The 7,414-nt window shown below is 40.8% G+C and overlaps 1 long non-coding RNA gene across 1 annotated transcript in view; it reads left to right on the top strand.

The window, feature by feature from the left end:
• The first annotated feature begins 482 nt into the window (after positions 1 to 482).
• LOC130680941 (uncharacterized) overlaps positions 483 to 7,414 on the top strand; it is a 130,370-nt gene continuing 123,438 nt past the window's right edge. Inside the window, exon 1 of the long non-coding RNA XR_008993999.1 lies at positions 483 to 716. This is a non-coding gene — a long non-coding RNA (uncharacterized LOC130680941). The remainder of the gene's footprint in view (positions 717 to 7,414) is intronic.

The following is a 7,414-nucleotide window of genomic DNA, read 5'->3' as shown; positions in this document are numbered from 1 at the left end:
AACTCCCTTTTGCCAGCGGGCCCCTTCTCATATCTGCATTAGTCAACCATTCAGAAATGGTCTCTTTGCCTAAACCTGCCCTAACCACTTTGGAGAGTGTGCTTTTTTTTTACTAATTGCCTCTGAAAGATTTCTGTTTTCAGCCTAATGAGGGAAGTGTTGTTATTTAAAAAACTCATTAGGCATGTGTTGTTATTCTGTTTTTAAATACTATAAAAATGTGTTTAAACAAAAATGATCATATAAACATGTTAACATTGAAACAAAGTGAGTTGTTTAGATGAAACTGACACATCTCTAAAAAAAAAAACATTCAGCAGGTGTTTATAAATATTTGTCAGCTGTTTACATTGTGAGATTTATATAGGAAATGACTGTATGCTTGTGCTGACTTGCAATATATTTGGAAGATTTAGAAAATATTTTCAAAACTCTTATTTCCAGAAATTTGGCAGATTAGGTATTTTGAAAAACTTTCCTACTACAAACACCTAGAAATGCTACATGAGGAAAAATAAATATCTTTTAAATGTATAGATGGGCTCATAAGAAAATAATGGAAACCTACAAGTGTCAAAAATGAAGAGAGAGATAAATGAGTGGTGGTCATGTCCACAGGCTGCCCTGGGACATCTCAAGCCTTGAGGAATCTAGAGACTAGAAGTTTAATGGCTGTGAAGGGGAAGTAAGACTAAGCATAAGACCCTCAGCAGGTGGTGAGTTGGAAGTGACACTCCTTCATAAAGCCTAGAGCCTCAAAATGTCAGTACTTTTCTTCTTCTTTCTAGAAGAGGGAATGCTGTATAAAGTCTTTAAAAGTAAAAACTGATAGTAGATATTTTAATGTAAATACCAAATTCTGGCTAGAATTTTCTAAATTATGGAAGGGGGAGAAGTGGGAGAGTGAAGGAGGTGAATGCATGTGGGGGGGGAAGGTCACACCCAGGGTATCTAAAATATTTGCAGTGTTTAACTTCTTGCTGTATGTCCATCTGAGTTTATTCTATTACTTTTTGTATTTGTGAAATACTTTTGGGTAAACATCCACAATGAAGAATGAGGTTGCAAAGTGATGTGTCTAGTCTGTCTGTGTATGTGTGCCTTGTATATGTGAAGAACTTCCAGAGTATGTACATTTAAATAAAGACTATGGCAAGTTGCAGAATAATTCATATAGAAAGATACATACAGTTTAAAACATGTAGCACAATACTGTTGGTGCCTGAAGACATACCCACATAGTACAATTATAAAGAGATTATATATATGAGAGATAAAACATAAATTATATATGAGAATTGGTAAATACCAAATTAAGTGTAGTGGTTATATCCCAGGGAGGGATGGGGAAAGGCATCTGGGAAGGGCCACACTAGGTGAACTGAACATTGTTGGCCATATATTATCTCTAAGCTGGGTAGTAGTACATGCTATTCTTTATTACCAGTTTTTATTTCTTAAATATTATAAAAAATACTTTGAAACTTTTAAAATAAAGTATTTTAATGTCATAATCTTCTGAACAGCACCTGGGCATGCATGCCTGAGGCTTGAGGGCATGCTGGTGGCCTAATATCTTCAGAGTGACTACCTCTGCTCAGAACTGTCTCCTTAATTTTTTTCTAATGCAATAATTAATTTTATTAATGCTTATTGAGCCCCTATTCTGTACCAGGCCCTGTTCTAGGTTCTAGAGATACAGCAGTGATGAAAACAGAAACTATATCCTAGTGCATATCAGATCCAGATCATCTCAGGAAAGTCTGGACTTTGCAGAAAAAAGTTGCTGAATTTTTTTCTCTAACTGCCATTAGAGGCATTGGTAGATGTGTCTGTAGCATATGCTGGAAGGTTTTTTGGGATTCATTTCTGAGAATGCTGTACATCTTCAAATAAACCTTGGAATTGTGACCAGATATTGTGTCAGCATTAATGAAGTGCACCTATAATTCGTACATGTATCTACACTATCTGTATAGACTCATCAGATAGGCCTGGAGGAAAATTGCATTGGAATTAAACTAGATACTATGGCAGGATTTTTCATTTATGGGTTGTCCTGATGAGATATTCTTGATCTTATTGTGGTTTAGATTGGCTGTTCTAGAAAACAGCCAGGAATCTACTTCTGAACCTGAGAAGTCACCATTTATCACCCTTACTCCCAAGTATTGATTAAGGTTTATTTGTGTATCATATTGTCGAGTGATTGCAGCCATCTTTTTCAAAGGGGTAGAGAGTAATGTAGTCTTTAAAGGACAAAAGTCAGTCTGCTTGCTTGTCATCACCTATTGTCACTTAACAAACCACTCAAAACATAATGCCTTAAAACAGGAGTCATTTCATAAGCTCAGATCTGCGGGGTAGGAACTGGTCAGGGCTCAGTTGGGTGATTCCTCTGACTCGCAGGGCATTGACTGGGACCACTCAGTTGTCTCAGCTGGTAGCTGTTTAGATTTGGAGGTTCCAAGAGGGATTAATTCAGATATCTGCTGTCTTATTTGTGTTGAGTGATGTTTGGGCTCATCTGGGCTTGCCCTTTCCTATAGTTTCAGGGCTTCTTGACATGGTCTCTCCGCAGGTGGCTGAACTTCTTACATGGCAGCTCAGAAACCTAAGAATGCATGTTCTTAGAGGCATAAGTCTCTTGAGGCCTGGACCCTGGATACTGGCACAGCAGCAGTCCCGACATCTGTTATCAGCCAAAGCGGTCCAGGAACACAACACTTTCAAGGGGAACATGTACTGAAGACGGGTCCAATGAATCTGTGACAGTCTTTAAGCCATCACACCATCCTTTTCCACTGTTAGCTAGTGATGTGGATACAGATAAGGACTCACTGTCAGGGCCCCACACATAGGCTCAGCCTACTATGATAAGCAGAACTCAGTCAAAGCAGGATAGGTCAGAAGGGACTGGAATATCAGACTATCTCTTGTGGTGCTTTTAACCAGAGGAAAGCGAGATAATGTTACGTTGGGCAGCAGGTTAGCCTAATAGGTGGAATAATGACTCAGCAACTTGGAGTCAGGGGTTAGAGCCAGAATGTCATTCCTTCATTCATTCTCTACATTCCACTTAGTAAATATTTATTGAGGCCTGCTATACGCCAGTAACTACTAGGCACAAGAGTGAGACTGTCTTGCCAATGGGTTTCAGCCCCGGACAAGTTCACTATGGATTCAGTGAGACCAAAGAATGACAATAGCTTGGGGTGAAAGGGTTATACACAACTTTATTCCCACAGTGGCAGGTCAAGCACTAGAATCCCATCCACTCAGAGTGAGTCTGCCTGCAGCAAGCCGGTCTCTGCCTCTGGGCCTCTCTGCTCCTGCAGCTGCCTCAGTCTCTGTCCTTGGTTCTGCCACCACTCCAGTCTTGTCTCTGCTCTCCTACAGCCTTGCAGCCATGCCACCCAGAGCACTGGGTGTAGCTCTTTATATAGAGTCAATAACAACGTATTGTGTGCAGTGAGCTAGCTGACCAGGGCCAAGTGAGAATCCCGGCCATAGGAACCTTCACTTTATCCACAGAGATACTTGTTCTAATGGATCCTATAGTGTGTTGGAGGTTAACAAATGAATGGGTAAATGATGAAGCAATCTAGAAAACGTGACACATTTTTCAGGGAGTTAAAATCTATTATGAGAACTCCCTATGGAGTGGATGTTTAATCTGATTACCTGAGTGGTACAAAAGAGCCAAGACTGGAAGGAAGCACATTCTAGAAAGAGAAAGTGCAAAGTAGGAGGAACAGGATGAAGGTGAGTGTGTTTGGAGCACTATGAATGATGGGAGCTGTAGGAAATGAAAACGTAGAGAGAGGCAGAAGTCAGAGAATTTGGGCCTTCAAAACCATGGTGAGGAGTTTGGATTTTATTGGAGCAAGGAAGAAAGCCAATAAAGGGATTTGATTCAGGAGAGTGGCGTAACTTGATTGATGTTTATGAAAAGATCTCTCTAGAATGGACTGTGAAAGCACAGGAAAGGGGGGAAGGAGACCATAGGTTGGGAATGGTGTGTGTGTGTGTGTGTGTGTGTGTGTGTGTGTGTGTGTGTGTGTGTCCTGGTGAGAGCTGAAGGCCAGATATTAGTGGTGCAGATAGAAACCATAGACAGATTCAAGAGGTATTTAGGAGGTAATGTTGATGGGGCTTGCTGATGGATTGGAAAGGGTACAGAGGGAGAGGAACACCTCAAAGGGGAGCCCTAGGTTTCTGGTACCTGGGACCCACTGTCATCTCTGCTTGCCTTGTCACCGAGCTGGACAGAATATTAGATCATTATTTTCACTCATCTCAGCTTGCTTTTGAGAGTGAGGCTTCTGAGTTACCTTGTGGCTTCTGTAAATGCTACCAGCAGTGAGCCCAGAAATATTCAGACACTAAATATATATTAAAAGTACCTTTCAGTCTGCTAAGGGAAAAAAAGGGGGGCAGTGCCTTCCTAATCCTTTCATGGTCAGCAGATTTAGCTGAGCCAAGTAGCATGAGCTTTCCCCTGTGTGGGTGTCACAGTGTGTCTTTGAAAAGTGGCTAGCCTGATCATGAGAATAGAGTTGAGAGATTCAGGCTCTGTGGGAAACTCTGACTTGTTCTCGCAACCTATCATGGAAATAGCTCTAGGAGAGCTCTCTTCCCTGCTGCATGGTGCTGCTCCTCTTGATTTTCTCGGATGAAGGGACACTGAGTGATCACAACTTCAGCTTTGTGCCATAATGTTAGATTGACCTTAACCGGCTGTAGCTGCAGACAGAGGGCCAAACAAGATGCCAGAAAAATATCTGAGTAAGAATTATTTTCTGGGAAAATCTTTACAATTCTTCAGATTGTAGTTTATCATTCTAGTCTAGTTGGAAGAGTTTGGACATCAGAATAAAAAGGTAGTTCATTATTGTGAGGAGTTATGGACAGGCATACTATGAAGATACAGCAGTGGAGGGGAATAAATGTATTCTGTTAGCCAGATGTTGCTGTCTCTGGCAAGGAGATGCTGTGGGTTAAACTTTTCAAGTCTGCTTGGCTTCATTGCTCAGCTAGTTATTTGTCTCTGTTTTAAACGTTTCCAGGCTTATATGAGAAAGTTATACAAATAAATCTAAGGATCAGAATCAAAGCACTTTGGTATCCAAAAATCTGTGATCCTTACCTCTAAAAGTAAGTTTTGCTTCAACTGAACTGCTTCCCTGGCTCTTCACATTCAATAATATGCTCCGCTCAATTTGGAGCATGGTATTTTAGAGTTATTTCTAAATGTCTTAAATATGCACACATAAATAGAAATTTGCCATCAGTGTCCTCTGCTCTGTGTATACCAGGCTAATAGTTCTAATGACTCTAAACATGCAGATTGTCTCCTACATAGGGCCATTGCATGAGACAATGCCAGGGGACCTTTCACATTGGATTCCTGTTGAGTCCCATCCCCTGGGTAGTGCCAGTGGTGCCTTTCATATGCCTCTTGGGAGTTTGGAATGAGGCATCCTTGTTGCCAACCATCTCATCCGTGAACCAACTTCATGAACCTATTAAATGCTCCTCTCCTATCTTTGGCACTGTTTATGGTACATAGAATGGGCCTCCAGGCATTCTTGGGTGTACCAGGCTACAGACTTTATGCTGCTGGTGCATACTATTTATAACTTGGCTTTTGCTTTGGTTTCTGGATGTATTTTGTCCTACTATATATGAGAACACTGCCCCAAGCCACGCCTAGCTGTTGTCCTTCCCTTTTATAGGGCATTGGACTCTGTTTCCTGTACCCATCCTTAAGCTCTATTCTGGCACAGAGTCTTGTCCCAGCAAGCATAATCTGCCTCAGTCTGTTTCATCTGACAGGTCCAACTCAGATCAAGCCCAGGTGTGCTCACCTCCTGAAACACTGTGATTTGTCCTGCTGTGAAGCCATGCCCAGTCTTGATCCTGACATTTTGGGCTCATTCCCTGTTTCTTGCAGGATCACTTTAGAGGGTCAAGTGGGCAACACACAAGAGGGTGATATTACCCCATTGTAAATCTATATCATTGGACATGTAAGTGTGGGCTGAGTTATGACTCATATTCCTTCATTCAACAGCCTTTGACAGGAGCGTTTTAAATTTAATTCATGAAACACATCAATAAATACATTCTTTCCATTTTTGTTTATGAAAAGCTCAAAGTGTTTGAAAGATCAATTCCTAAACATCAGTTTGTCTTTCTTTGGATTGGCTAGTGTCATAAACTTTCTCCTCCTGGATTGTCATTCTCTTCATTCTGTCCCATTCCCCTATCTTATTACTCCATTAAACCCTTAGAAATTTGGACAAAAGGTGGAAGTTAGATATAGGAGATGCAAGGCATGGTGTTTCTTCAATCGTTGTTTTCCTTTGTGTTGGGTAGGTTGAGATCTGCCCTTATTTTCCTTATTTTCCTAAAGGGATTCATAAAGCTCTGGACATAACCAACTCTATTCTGGGAAAGAAACAAAAAAATTGAAATTTGGGTTTTTTTTTTTAGTGGTACATTCCAGTGAAAGAAAATGATGAGTATTTGCAAATAACCTTAATATGACTTAGTCACATACACCATTGTAATCTGGGCACAGATTTAAGACACATGTAATCCCTGTGCTCCCTGGAAGCTCCCCAGGAGTGACATCACTTGTTATGAGGTTGAGAGGGAGTATCTTAAAGAATGTAATGGAAAAATCCCAAATGCATATGTAATTGGTTATGAATCCCAGAAAGTTCACTGTGTTTATACCAAGAAGACTGACTGCATCTTTTAAGAATTAGGAGTCTGGCTGTTACCACAAAACTGTCTTTTGAAAATCCTATTCCTCTTACTTATGCCCTCAGATTTTGTCCATTAGGAACCCAGGTGTAAGCATGGGGACCTTCAGCAACTGCCTTTCTGGCAAAATTGAGAGGTTAAGTATGTAGGAACAAGGGGTAAAATTCTACTCCCTTTCCCTAACAACCTATCCTCACTTTCAGCGTTAGAGGGTTTGGGTAAATGGCCAACGACTGCCCCCTGGTTCCATGCGGGAGACACATGAACTGGAGCAGCATTCCGTGATGAAAAGAGCCCTGCTTCAGCATCAGACCCGCTGGCCTGACTTTGAATCCCTGGCCATTACTTGCCGAGTGACCCTGGGAGAGTGCCTTAATCTCTTTGAGTCTCTGTTGTGCTATATGCAAAATTGGGGATAAAAATACCTACCTTGCAAGAATTGTTATGAGAATGGAAGATGATAAATAACTTTTTCATGTTTCCTACAGAGTAGAAATTTATAACCAGTAATAGGAATTACAAGTATTTGTGACTATAACTTTTATTATTGTGATTTTTATTATTATTATGATTATTACTATCAGCTCCCTCTCCTTTTACTTCCTCCTAAGAATTCCTTGCAAGTCCACCAGTGATAGGT

The sequence above is a fragment of the Manis pentadactyla genome, chromosome 2 (genome assembly GCF_030020395.1).
Source record: "Manis pentadactyla isolate mManPen7 chromosome 2, mManPen7.hap1, whole genome shotgun sequence".
Classification (NCBI taxonomy): Eukaryota; Metazoa; Chordata; class Mammalia; order Pholidota; family Manidae; genus Manis; species Manis pentadactyla.
The sequence above is the reverse complement of the archived record's forward strand: the minus strand, read 5'-3'. Positions and strand labels throughout refer to the sequence as shown.